Source organism: Ovis aries, chromosome 15, assembly GCF_016772045.2.
Source record: "Ovis aries strain OAR_USU_Benz2616 breed Rambouillet chromosome 15, ARS-UI_Ramb_v3.0, whole genome shotgun sequence".
Lineage (NCBI taxonomy): Eukaryota > Metazoa > Chordata > Mammalia > Artiodactyla > Bovidae > Ovis > Ovis aries.
The window spans coordinates 62,823,165-62,837,358 of record NC_056068.1 but is presented as its reverse complement, the minus strand read 5'-3'; the positions used below and the strand labels follow the sequence as shown (position 1 = coordinate 62,837,358).

The 14,194-nt window shown below is 43.0% G+C and overlaps 1 protein-coding gene and 1 non-coding gene across 3 annotated transcripts in view; one reads left to right on the top strand and one right to left on the bottom strand.

The window, feature by feature from the left end:
* The window catches only part of KIAA1549L (KIAA1549 like), a 308,499-nt gene that overhangs the window by 280,269 nt on the left and 14,036 nt on the right, over positions 1 to 14,194 (bottom strand). The window lies entirely within an intron of this gene.
* On the top strand, positions 6,523 to 6,594 carry TRNAC-ACA (transfer RNA cysteine (anticodon ACA)). The gene has a single exon. It is a non-coding gene; the product is annotated as a tRNA-Cys (tRNA).

Genomic DNA, 14,194 nt, shown 5'->3' with positions numbered 1-14,194 from the left:
TGATGTTCAGTTGCCAAGTCGTGTCTGACGCTTTGTGACCCCATGGATTGTAGCCCACCAGGCTCCTCTGTCCATCGGATTTCCCAGGCAAGAATACTGGAGTGAGTTGCTATTTCCTTCAAGGGATCGAACCAATGTCTTCTACTTGGAGGCAGATTCTTTATCACTGAGCCACCTGGGAAGCCCATGCCTGACATTACTCATCTAAAAAACGGGTATTCATCATGACGATCGTTCCCTTCACCCTGGCTGGCTTTTTAGAAAACATGAGAGTCAAAGCAAGAATATGGTGTTTAATATTTATTTATTTGGCTGCACCGGGTCTTAGTTGAGGCACTTAGTTGAGGCACCTTTGATCTTTGTTTCGGCATGTAGGATCTATTTCTCTGACCAAGGATTAAACTTGGGTACCCTGCATTGGGAGCACAGAGTCTTAGCCACTGGACCACCAGGGAAGTCCCTGGAAAATGTTTTAAAGGACAATTCTATTCCTTAATCTTACTCGGGGAGTTTAAAGCTAAGGAGGTTGCAAATCCTAAAATGAAACTGCAATATTACTGGTTACTTAATTTGACCAAATGACTCTTCTCTGGGCTCAATATCTCTCTATAAAGTGAGAGAGATGGATGAAACGATTGTTACCTGTCTACCTAGCATTTATTTATTTTTTTTATTTCCAAGGATTTCCCCTGTGCTCCAGTTCCTAATGGCATTTCTTTAACTGAGATTCCCTCAGCATCAGCCTACTAAATCACAGGCATTTATGGTCATACCCAACAATCTCTACAGTTAACTGGCTTTCAACAAATGTTTGGTGAACAAATGAGTGCTGAAGGTCACTCAGATGTAGTTAGCAGCTACTATGAGAGATGAGATGAGCTGAACAAGGACAATGGTGAGACTTCAAGGTCAAGGAGAGCACAGAATATGGCATGCAGTATGGCACCCCACTCCAGTACTCTTGCCTGGAAAATCCCATGGATGGAGGAGCCTGGTAGGCTGCAGTCCATGGGGTCGCTAAGAGTCGGACACAACTGAGCAACTTCACTTTCACTTTTCACTTTCATGCACTGGAGAAGGCAATGGCAACCCACTCCAGTGTTCTTGCCTGGAAAATCCCAGGGACGGTGGAGCCTGATGGGCTGCCGTCTATGGGGTCGCACAGAGTCAGACACTACTGAAATGACTTAGCAGCAGCAGGCACTCAGTAGTTACTGTTGAATAAATGAATGATACAAGAAAACTACTGGAACATTTTTGGCGAGGGGGTTTCCCTGGTGGCTCAGTGAGTAAAGAATCCGCCTGCAATGCAGGAGATCACCCTGCAGTGCTGGAGATGTGGGTTCGGTCCCTGGGTCAAGAAAATCCCTTGGAGAAGGAAATTGCAGCCCACTCCAGTATTCTTGCTTGGGAAAGGTCATGGACAGAGTAACCTGCGGGCTATAGCTCATGGGGCTGCAAAGAGTCAAACATGACTAAGCCACCACTACCATTTGAATATTTTTAACTGAGTATACAGATGCAGGAAATTCTCAATATCCGTTTCAGATCCAGTTGTCTAGGACAAATGTATGTGAATTCCACAAAAAGTAGCTGGAAATATAAACATTCTTTTCAATATTGCTGGCAGGAGAAATGCAGCAGCACCGAGGGTAGGGAAAATGGTAAGTCTCCAAGATAAAACCACAATTCACCAAACTCAAAGGGCAAATGCAAAACCATGTGCCATGGCATCTAAATTTTATTTAGATGTAAGCACAGTGTTACTCAGACTTGTGCATTTTTTAAGGGTTCAAACAAGACCAAAATCACAATGGATTTAATCTACCTGTGTGAGTTTTTAAGATTTCTATAAAGTTCTTTAGAATTCTTGCCAGCATACTTGAATTTCAAGCACTGTGGGGGTCAGAACACAATCTAGTCAATGCTCATTATCTCCAATAATAAGAGCCTGGAGATAAATATCATTTAGTGTGTATCTGAAATTGGAAAGGGCCACAAACCCTCTTTGTGGCAGAGAGGGCAGATGTGAAAGGCCTCTGAAAGCATACAGGATGTGCCTATCAACTAAAACTGCTTTATCTCATCCTCAGGATTGGGGTATAGCTCACTGGGCAGAGGAGGAACAAATGCTAATATGGTCACAGAGAATACTGGGCAAAGTACCAAAGCACAGACATGGGTTCGGAGGGATAGATCCAACACCATCATGCTCTGTGGTCCTGGGCAAGTTACCTCATTTTACTCAGCCTCAGCTTCCCCATCTGTAAAATGGGAATAATTACAGTTTACATCTCATAAAATGACTGTGAAGATTAAATGCCACAATAAGCATGTCGGGTACCCAGCACAGCATCAGGAACACGGTAAGTGCTAACAGTATAAGTAAAAACTATTACTTTCACTGTAACTTACACATCACAGGGTTGTTCAGTTAAGATAGTCTCCATTTAAAGGTAATTCAAGTGTGAACATTATAGAGACAATTTTATTCCACAATTCCAACTGTCTATGGTAAGAATATATTTCAGAAGCAAAGCGCCAGCTTCTCTTTTAAAGGTTCTGTTACTCTGTGTGATTCTCTAAGATTTGCTCTGGTAAAAATCAACACTTTGGAAGTTCCCAGAGGACCTCCAGCACCATCCCAGACCACAGGCACTCAGCAACCACTGCTGCAAAGTAGGTGCTGAGATCAACAGCACAGTCCTTGAGGAATGAAAATGGTTACATTCTTTTAACATTTATTCCTTGCACTACTTATTTCACACCCAGATACTTTACCTTCCATATTCAATTAACTATTTTCATGCAGTTGCGTCCTTGTGAATATTCCTTAAAATCACTCTCAGTACCACTTTGGAAACCTCCCCAAGCACTTGATAATACCTGGTTGGTTGATTTCTATTTGTAAATATTTCATATTTGAAAATAGCTTTGGCTCATAAAGGCCAGAAACCAATAAGACTGTCAGAATTATTGTTAAAATATATGGTATCATGTCTAAGTCACAGAAGTTAATTTCCTATTAATATCAAATTCAGAATAGGTTATTAAGCATCCTTCTTCAAGACGGCTTGAGAGAGGAGTCAGATGTCAGTTTCCAATCAATGTGAGTGGGGCTGGCTCTTTTAGCAGCACCAGCTTTATGATGCCGTGAGCCAAAAAATGAGTCCACAGGCACGTAAGTCATAAGAGGAGCTAAGATACCACAGCCCATGGCCAAAACACGGCCACATCCTCCTTGCTTCTCTATCTTTGCCATTCTGAATGCACAAAACCGAGTGAATACAACATGGAACCATTTCCAGGGTTTAGGAAGAGATTTTAAAGAATCATAATAAGACCAAGGTGGGCACAGGTGACTCAGAAGAGATCTCATATGACAGCATGCAAAGCCAAAATAAACCCTGGGGTGGGGGAAAACAGATGGCCGGTGGGCAGTGGATGGAGCCAGGGGGATTCGGAACGATGGCCCTCTGGATGGCATTCCTCCATGGGAGATGCCTATTTGTAGGAGGTGATGTCCATTTCACCAGATGGCCAGCTCACCGCCTGGAGTCTCAACCACCAAGTAAGCTTGGTGACTTGAGAGAATTTAGCCTCACCTGAACAGAGAAAACCATCAGAGGTTAAAAAGTGCATCTTCTATACCCTTGGGATGGATGAGAATAGAATACTAGAAAGGTAAAGACATTTGCATTATTTTCTAGCAGTTCTTTGCATGACAAGAAATCAATAATATTTAGAAGAAAATCCCCCCTCCCTGTCTTCTCTCAAAAAAAAAAAAAAAAAAAACTCTTAGGATATTATAAACACTAACTGGAGCTAAAGGAGCTGAAAATTTCTTTTAAAAAGTGACAGGAGACAAAAATGATTAATAAATGTTTAATTCAGACTATAGATAAACAAAAATTGCCCATAATAAGGCAACTAGGAGCCTGATTCTAAAGACGTAGAAACCATGATAGATTGCAGTTACAATTATATTTGTAAAAGGCACGCACACACAAACACAAAGGGTGAAAGGAAAAACACTAATCCTAAGAAGAGTTGTGTCAGATTGCTGTGATTATGGGTGACTTTTTCTTCTTCCTCTCCCTTGGCTATGATTGGAAGAAGAATGAAGATAAAGGCAAGCAGTGCAGAGTGTTATCCACAGCCACGGACTAGTTCTTTGTTTCTTTGTTTTGACCTTCCAATCCATCCCCTACCAATTTGTGGTTCTCCAGCTTAAGCCATCTGGGTCTCACCATATTGGTTCAATTTCACTCAAACTGGCCTACTTCCTGTTTTATGGCACAAGTCCCCTGGATGTCCCAACGGTGTCAGATTGCTGTAAGTCTCTATACTTTTAGTGCCTGTACATATCTTGCCACAGACTGGTGAAAAGCAATGTGGACCAATAACACAGGTGCAAAGAGGATGCAGGCCTGGCAGTTACTAATGAATAACACACCACCCTATTGGAACTTTGAATGTTCCAACCAGATAAAAATCTATATGGCTGAGGCATTAACAGAGAGACTTTGTGAGTGATTTCTCCTCCTTTCCAAATTTTCCTTTCTTGTTTTAAGATTGCCTTTCAATATATTTTTTTAAATAGGAGGGAAATGTTTTTTAACTTTTAAAGAAATCATGATGAAATTTAGGAAAAGGGAGAAGACCTAAAACAAATGTTAATTATTTGAAGTTTTCTAAAGAAAAAAGAAAGTGCATAATACTGATATGTTAAAGAGAGCAAAAGAATGGGTGCATTTAACTGAGTCACCTTCGTTCACTCTCACGCACCTGAGGGGCCCAGTGGGATGATGACTCAGCAAAACTTCTCCTTGCAACATTCATTCAAGGCCCTCCATAAGATTAACCCATCTCAGATACTCCACCACATTAATTCTCTCACATTAATCTTCTCTTCTCACAGCACTTCTGTAAATGTAGTATCTTTTTTTCAACTTTTTATTAGGTTGCTGCAAACATAATTGCAATTTCAGACTATGAATTTTAAATCATTATAACTTGGCTCAAATACATCTTTATTAATCAAAATAGGAACACTACAATCAATACTTTTTTGCCAATGAGAAATAAGCTTGTTTATTCCTGTAGTGGAAAAATCCATGCTTCTGGATTTGATGAACTCTTGGAAATCCAGCATCTTCTGCCTTCTGATGGTTGTGGAAGCATTTTCCCTGCAAAAAGCTGTTGAAATGCTTGAAGAAGCGGTAGTTGGTTAGCGAGAGGTCAGGTGAATGTGGCGGATGAGGCAAAACTTTTTAGCCCAATTCATTCAGCTTTTGAAGCGTTGGGTTTGTGCGGCATGCAGCTGGGTGTTGCCATGGAGAACTGGGCCCTTTCTGTTGACCAGTGCCAGCTGCAAGGCATTGCGCCTTTCAGTGCACTACATCAATTTGCTGAGCATACTTCTCAGATGTGACGGTGTTGCTGGGATTCAGAAACCTGTAGTGGATGAGACAGGCAGCAGACCCCCAAGCAGTGACCATGAACTCTTTTTTGGTGCAAGTTTGGCTTTGGGAGGTGCTTTGGAGCTTCTTCTCAGTCCAACCACTGAGCTGGTTGCCTCCGGTTGTCATATAAAATCTACCTTTCTTCACACATCACATCCAATCAAGAAATATTTCATTGTTGCATAGAATAAGAACAGATGACACTCCAGAATAACAATTTTTTGATTTTCAGTCAGCTCATAAGGCACCCACTTATCAAGGTTTTTCACCTTTCCAATTTGCTTCAGATGCCCAATGACCATATTGAATGATCAACGCTGAGTTCTTCAGCAACTTCTCATGTAGTTGTAAAAGGATCAGCTTCAGTGATTGCTCTCAATTAGTCAATGTCAACTTCCAATGGCCAGCCACTGCAATCCTCATCTTCAAGACTTTCATCTCCTTTGCAAAACTTCTGGAACCACCACTGCACTGTATGTTCGTTAGCAGTTCCTGGGCCAAATGCGTTGTCGATGTTGCAAGTTGTCTCCACTGCTTTACAACCCATTTTGAATTGGAATTTTTAAAAAAAATTGCTTGAATTTGCTTTTTGTCTAACATCACTTCTATAGTCTAAAATAAATATAAAATAAACAGCAAGTAATGTCATTAGAAAAAAATCATAAAGCAAGAAATGTACATTAAAATGATGTTTAACATAAACACATTTATTTAAGAGTGTATTCCAGTATCAAACAGCAAAGATCAACAATGCAAAACTGCAATTACTTTTGCACCAACCTAATATATTGGAGTACGGTTGATTAACCATGTTGTGTCAGCTTCAGTTGTACAACAAACTGATTCAGTTATACATATACATGCGTCTACTTTTTTCCAATTCTTTTCACAATAGGTTGTTATAGAATATTGAGCAGAGTTCCCTGTGCTATACACTGCTATATTTGAAATGGATAACCAACAAGGACCTATTGTAAACACAGTATCTTAACAATCTATTTCTTTTGGTTACGTGTTTATACATCTCTGTTTATTTCATCCTTCCATCCTCTCAACTTCCCTGGTGGCTCAGATGGTAAAGCGTCTGCCTACAATGCGGGAGACCCAGGTTCGATTCCTGGGTTGGGAACATCCTCTGGAGAAGGAAATGGCAACCCACTCCAGTACTTTTGCCTGGAAAATCCCATGGACGGAGGAGCCTGGTAGGCTACAGTCCATGGGGTCACAAAGAGTCGGACACGACTGAGTGACCTCACTTACACATCTCTGTTTATTTCATCCTTCCATCTTCTTATGGATAGTTTTCTGACAAAAGACTAGAGTCTGGGGAAACAGAGACTTGAAGCTAAGTTGCTGGACCACTGGCAGCTCCCTTCAATGAGTGGAATGGTGGGTTTCTAGTGCCCTGACGGTCACAGGATAGGGTATTCTTCACACAAGGGTAGTTACACCTCCTGCTGCCCAGAATGCTGGGTTACCACCTTCAATTGCTCTAGCTGAGGTCTTCAGCCTGTATAGTCCCAGAGTAACTAGCAAAGATGCAGTGCCGGGGGTAATAAGATATAGAAAAAGTATTGTATTCCTATGGAAAAAAAAATACAATCAATTCCTTCCAGGTAGCCTCAAACCTGCTACTGCTGCTAAGTCCGACTCTGTGTGACCCCATAGACGGCAGCCCACCAGGCTCCCCCGTCCCTGGGATTCTCCAGGCAAGAACACTGGAGTGCGTTGCCATTTCCTTCTCCAGTACATGAAAGTGAAAAGTGAAAGTGAAGTTGCTTAGTCTTGTCCGACTCTTAGCGACCCCATGGACTGCAGCCTACCAGGCTCCTCCATCCATGGGATTTTCCAGGCAAAAGTACTGGAGTAGGGTGCCACTGCCTTCTCCAAACACACATATGCTACTTCTACCCATTTCCCTTGTTTTCTACAGAACCAGTCTAATTGTAAAACAGAATTATACTTAAGAGACCCTCCAACTGGCCACTGTTCGCCACCCTCCAATGGATACCGTGGCCATGCAGTATCACATAGGAAGACCAGGTATGTCTTCTTTAAGCCCTGGGGATCAAATCTATCCCAGTTTTTCAGGATACAGTTCAAAGGAGTTAGGCTGGAATTGTTAGCTCCCATCTGTAAGAGAGAAAATAGCGACCAGAGCCATCTTTCTACCGGAGGCATCCCTCCTTGCTCTAGATGGGGGTGTGGACAGACTTTACACCAAAGCTTTCCTTCCCTGGTCAGACTTAGCCTGTCCCTTACCGATGCAGGCAACCTACTCGTCCCTCTCGGTTCTACCACCGAGACGGGGTGGGGATGCACCAGGGGTAGACCTGATGGCATCCCTGACTGACGTCCAGCTCTTCACCATTACCTCTGATGCCACCCGGGGTGCAATCAGAGTAACCTTCCAGAATGCCTCCCAGGCTAAACCGCCAGGGGAAACATTCGTCACCTGAGTGCCTGTGCACGACCCTGAGTGTATTCCTGACCACAGTAAGACCGATACAAACATAAAACTGAGATGTTTCTTCCAAGCGTCACCACACCAGAATGAGTCTACTCTGGTCCACTAAGAGCCAGCGCTACCAAAGGAAAAAAACCCCATTGCAGTTCCAATCCGAGTAACCTTTAACCTCAGAGATGCTCTTGTAGCTGGAGCTCCATCTAGCTTCCAAACTTCCGATTCCTAGCGAGGCTAGGAGCTTCCTGACTACCAATCCAAGTTTGCGACCTAAGTCATAGTACACAGTAACAGCATAGATCACAAGCCCCTTGAAAGTCTATGATCCGACAGATTAGGTTAGTCCTTCTAATAGGCTACCTGCCCTCAAAGAAATGAGTCACAACAATAACAACAAAAAATTACTTTAAAGGTGCCACAATCAAAAACTCAAACCATAGGAAAACTATCAGAGCTTCTGACCTCCATGCTGTATTCTGCTAAAAGACATCAGGATGACTTTGAAAACCACACAAACTTTTTTGACAAACAAAAGACAGTTGATCACTATCCATCTGAAGTACAAATGAGTACAATATAATCAGAATTTGTTTTACACACAGGAAGGAAAAATCTCACTTTAAGGAGCAACCATCTGTCTTCCAAAACTACAGAGGTTGAAAATAGCTGATTTTTTTTTTTACCCTAGCAGTGAGCCAATAAGAAAATACATTGAATTTCCTCATCAGTATATAGATGAAAGGGAGCTCCAATATTTTCAGAAAAATATGGAAAGTGGGAGACAAGAGAAGAAGAAATTTAGACATTTACTCTTCTTTCTAATCCTGTGGCCACCATCCATGTCCAAATCTTAGCACCTTTTTTCTGAGACAATTCCCAGCCTACCACCAGAAGTACATGATAAACACTAAGTAAACAGTGGCTATTATCATTGCCCAGGACAGAAGAGGAATTCATTCATCTAATCAAAAAAGATTTGTTTGTTTGCTTTGTTTGCAAAGGGGTATATTTTTTATTATCAAAAAACTTATATACCATTAATCTATAAGGATATATCATAGTCTGTTTATCGATTTACATGATGAAGGACATCTGGGTTGCTAACTTTGAGTGATTATGAATAACGCTGTTATAAATATTAATATTTTCACATGAACATAAGTTTTCATTTATTTCATTATTATTAGGATAAATGCCTGGGAGTGGAATTGCTGAGTAACAGAGTAAATGTATATTTAACTTGAAAAGAAATCATTTCTTAGATGGCTATACACATCTCATTCTGATCAGCAATATACGAGTTCGACTGCTCCAAATCCTCAACAGCAATTGGCACTGGTAATTTAAAATTTTTACAAAATATTACTCATTATTTTAGTATGAAGTGGTATCTTGTGGTAATAATTTACATTTCCCTAATGACTAATGATGTTGAGCATCTCTTCACGTACTTACTTTTAATTTATTCTTTGGTGAAGAATATTCAAGCCTTCCCAGGTAGCTTGGCAGTAAGGAATTTGCCTGCCAATTCAGGAGACTCAGGAGACACGGTTCGATCCCTGGGTCAGGAAGACTCTCTGAAGAAGGAAATGGCAACCCACTCCAGTACTCTTGCCTGGAAAATCCCATCGACAGAGGAGCCTGGCAAGCTACAATCCATGAGGTTGCACAGAGTTGGACACGACTGAGCAACTCAGCATGCACGCCCATTCAGGTCTTTTACCCATTTTATGTTTATTGATTTCCTTATTATTGAATTTTGAGAATTCTGTACATAAGCTCAACAAAAGCTTATTGAAAACCTACTGTATACCAGGCACTGAGTACACAGCAGTGACCAAAACAGATTAAGCTCCCGTCCTGCTGGAACTGATGTTACAGTGATTTGAACCCAGGTTTCCTCATCTCCAAATCCCATAGCTGTTAAATCAGTTTTAAGCACACTCAAATGCCTAAAGAGGCCATGCAGGTAAAATAAATGTGTTGGATCAGATTACTGGCTGGCTGTTCATCAACCCTGTTCTCTTTTCTTCTGGGTTCATCCCATGTTTCCCGGCTTCTTTCTGCAGGCAGACACAGCCAAGCTACTGAGCCCTAATCCATGGAAAGTGGGCAGGATGGTGCACAGCCCTTCCAGATCTGTTCCCCGCTCTCTTTCCGCTTCTATCTGCTGAACGCAGATAAGCACAGCTGCTTTGGAAGCCACAGAGTGACTGTGGAGAGACTACAAAGACAGAACCCTGCTGGGTCCTTGAAATCACCACGTGGTAGCGAGCTCCCGGGCAGTTAGGAGCACTGGTTGGTCTCTATGTGAGTGAGAAATAAAATTCCAGGGCTTTAAGCCATTATAGACTTGGAGGTTATGTTGTCACCACAGTAAATCCATCTCAGCCAAGACGTGACTGAAGTGGGACGGGTAGGGGTTGTGACAGATGGCCCCTCCCCGCCTAAAGGAGCTGCCACTGCTCAACCTTAGCCAGGTGTTGCCACACGAGAATACTGGACCAGTCTTCCCTGATCATTGCCGTCCTCACTCACCAAGCCTCCCCCAGCACCCTGCGCTCCCCCTTCAGCTCTCACCTCTGTTGGTAACGGCATACTCATTCCTGTGATGAGCTAATTAACGTCTCTCTCTCCACGTGAGCCATGTCTTTCTCCTCCCCTCCTGTTCTGCCCGCACCCAGCACTGTGCCTGCCACATACCTCAATAAATACTGCCTTGAATTAATAACACAAGGAAAAGTCAATCTGAAAACAATCAGTTCAGCTCAGTTCAGTAGCTCAGTCGTGTCCGACTCTTTGCGACCCCATGAATCGCAGCACGCCAGGCCTCCCTGTCCATCACCAACTCCTGGACTTCACTCAGACTCACGTCCATCGAGTCCGTGATGCCATCCAGCCATCTCATCCTCTGTTGTCCCCTTCTCCTCCTGCCCCCAATCCCTCCCAGAATCAGAGTCTTTTCCAATGAGTCAACTCTTCGCATGAGGTGGCCAAAGTACTGGAGTTTCAGCTTAGCATCAGTCCATCCAAAGAAATCCCAGGGCTGATCTCCTTCAGAATGGTTGGTTGGATAGGCAACATTATTTAAGACTGCATGATATAGAAACTAAAGTCAAAGTGAAAGTCACTCAGTCCTGTCCAACTCTTTGTGACCCCATAGACTATACAGTCCATGGAATTCTCCAGGCCAGAATACTGGGGTGGGTAGCCTTTCCCTTCTCCAGGGGATCTTCCCAACTCAGGGATCAAACCCAGGTCTCCCACACTGCAGGTGGATTCTTTACCAGCCAAGCCACCGGGGAAGCAAAAAATCAAATCATGATGCCTGGAGAGGTATGTCTGGAGAGGGGCAAGAGGGGATATGCTTCCTAAGGTGATGATCATGTTCTATGTCTTGACAAGGATTTAGGTTACACAGATGTGTGCATGTGTCAAGACTTGGGATTTCTGTATTTCTCTGTAGGTAAAGTTTACCTCAAAAAAAAAAAAAAACCCATAAACATGAACTCTAATCTGGCATGCACGCTGAAACATTTAGGGCTGAACTGTACTAATGTCTGCAACTTACTTTGAACACATCAAGAAATAAGATGAAATGATAGAGGGACTGATAGAATAAACACATATATATGATAAAGCATATATAGCAAAACGTTCATAGTACCGTCTAAGTGGTAGGTACAGGGCTGTTCACTGTACAGTACTTTCAACTCTTTTGTATGCTTGCAAATTTAATAAAATGGGGCAGGGCAGGAGGTGGGGGGGAAGCCTGCAGAGTAAAGCTAAAAATACATTGACATTGTAGTCAAATCTGGTTTTAAATCCCATTCCCAAAACTTCCAAGCAACAGTGCCCTTAGGCAAGTCAGGTTCATAAATGTCTTCTCAGTCTTTAGTTTCCTGAAAGCAAAATGGACAGGAACTATCTCTTAGCGTCACTGTAGGGTTCAATTCTACAAAACTCTTTTGATCTAGCAACTAACAAGTAGTAGCTGTTTCATAAATGTTTGTCCTCTTATTCAGAAGTCAACATACCCACAAACTAGGGCAAACCTCCAATGAGACATAAAAGAAGTGAGATTTGTAAAATTTCTCCCTTGCTACATCCCCAGGGAAATTAAAATAAATTAATTGTACTATTTTTATAGGTAAAGATGCTGACCTTCCATCAATCAGTAGGACACTTAGAACTCCATGTCTGAGGCTCTCTACGCTGTCCACACCCCATCACTCGTTTCCCAAGGGTCACCACCATCCTTTGTCAAAGCCAGTTAGGGTTAAAAACAAAGCTGCATCAGGCAGAAGGATGGAGGAATTGTAAGTAAGGCACTGAAGCCAAGGCTCCCAACCCCCTCTCCAGATGTGCAAGGGCGGGCCCTGAAATCATGATGGCGTTTGACATGCTCTCAGAGGTTGTAGTCACCAGACGGTCTTGGCTTTTAGCATAATTACATGACCTGAGAAATGGCCTTTTGGTCATAAATAAAAGCCTCCAATCAAAACTAATAGTGTGTATGCAGCAGAAAGATGTCTAAGTGGCCACTGCATGGACCCAGCATCTCTGGGTTAGGAAGGTGGAAGAAAGGAGTTCCTTCATGACAGCAGCAAAGGAGGGGGAAGTGCTGACTGTGAGAAGCAAGAAAAAACTATCCCCTTGAGACTTCCTTGGTGGTCCAGCAGTTGGGAATCCGCCTGCCAATGCAGGGGACACGGGTTCAATCCCTGGTTCAGGAGAATCCCACATGGTGTGGGGCAACTAAGCCTGTGCTCTAGAGCCCACGCTCCAGAGCGAGAAGCCACCACCGTGAAGCCCAAGCACCGCAACTAGGGAGCAATCCCACTCGCTCCAACTAGAGAAAGCGCAGGCACAGCAACGAAGACCCAGCACAGCCTGAAAGTAAAACACATTAAAAAAAAAAAAAAAAAAAAAACAAACTAGGCCAATGCCCCTCCAAGAAAATGAGGTCTGGCATCTTAAAATCAGTGAAAGGGTTAATTACGTGTCACAAGTGAGGTACTACAGGCAAAGGAAGTTGCATTTTATTTTCTTTTTTAGAAAGCATTTCCACCTGCCCGTAGGATGGCACAGTTAGGACAAGCTATTTTAGGCTGCGTGAGCCAAATCTAACTTCCACCCTCTCTTCCTTGAACTCTTCTTCCCTTTTACATAATTACAAGCCCACCTACTTGGTTAGGCTAGACTTCAAACTCCTTGGAGACATCCTGCACTAAGCGTGTAAGTGGCCCTGCATCCAGTCGGAAGATGGATAGGATCATCTTGGTGCTCAGCCAAACGTGTGCATCTCTTCCCAATTCCACTGTCACATCGGTAGCTTCAAATCAGCCACGGTGACAGTATTTATACCATGGAAATTGGCCAAGTCTATAAATCAGGCTATTGGTTGTCATCATTTTTCACAAAATGAGCACATGAGCTTGTTTTTACTGTGATGAGGGAGGAGACACATTTGGGGAAGTCTGCCTGATCCATACCACCTCATTTAAAACTGCACTCTCCCCGTGGCTATAGCCGAAGGAGGGGTCAGCCTAGGAAGGCATTTTTAAACCATGTGCCCCTTCACCTCTGGCCTCTGCTGATCAGATGAGGGGTCAAATCCTTACTTTTTTGGCCAGACTATGACAGCCTGATGCTCCCTCTTGGGAAATATAGGACTAGGACTGAGACTGGAGGGTGGACACATAAATGGAAAAGTCCTGCCAACTCTGGCTGCAGTGAGCACCACAGCAAGCAAGGCCCCCTTGCTAGAGGAGAACCCAGAAGCTACAGGTAAGCAGAGAAAGCCAGTCTGCAGAAAGAGGCAGATGGACAGACCCAGCCTGCAGGAAAAGACAGACAGGAGGCCCCCTGGTCCGTGAGACACAAATCCAGTAACCTCAGCCTTTCAGTGTCAAGAAAGGCACCATAAAAAGTGAACTGAGTGCTACAGAATCAAACTGCGTGGGTTCAAATCCCAGCCTTGACACTTACCTGTGTGACAACTGAATACATTACTGTTAACAACTGCTCTTTGCCTTGGTTCCCACACCTGAAAGCTGGGGGTCATAACAGAACCTATGTCACAGGGCTGTTGTGAAAATCAAATGAGTTGATACAGGAGTAAATGCTCAAAAATGTTAGCTATGATTTCTATCAATTAGTTATACTGTCTACGTGGCCCCATTATATTTCATTGCCATTCCAAATCTGTCACATGAGATTTCCCTGTGGCTTGGGGCCCCCTGCTTGAGCTAGTTTTAGTTGA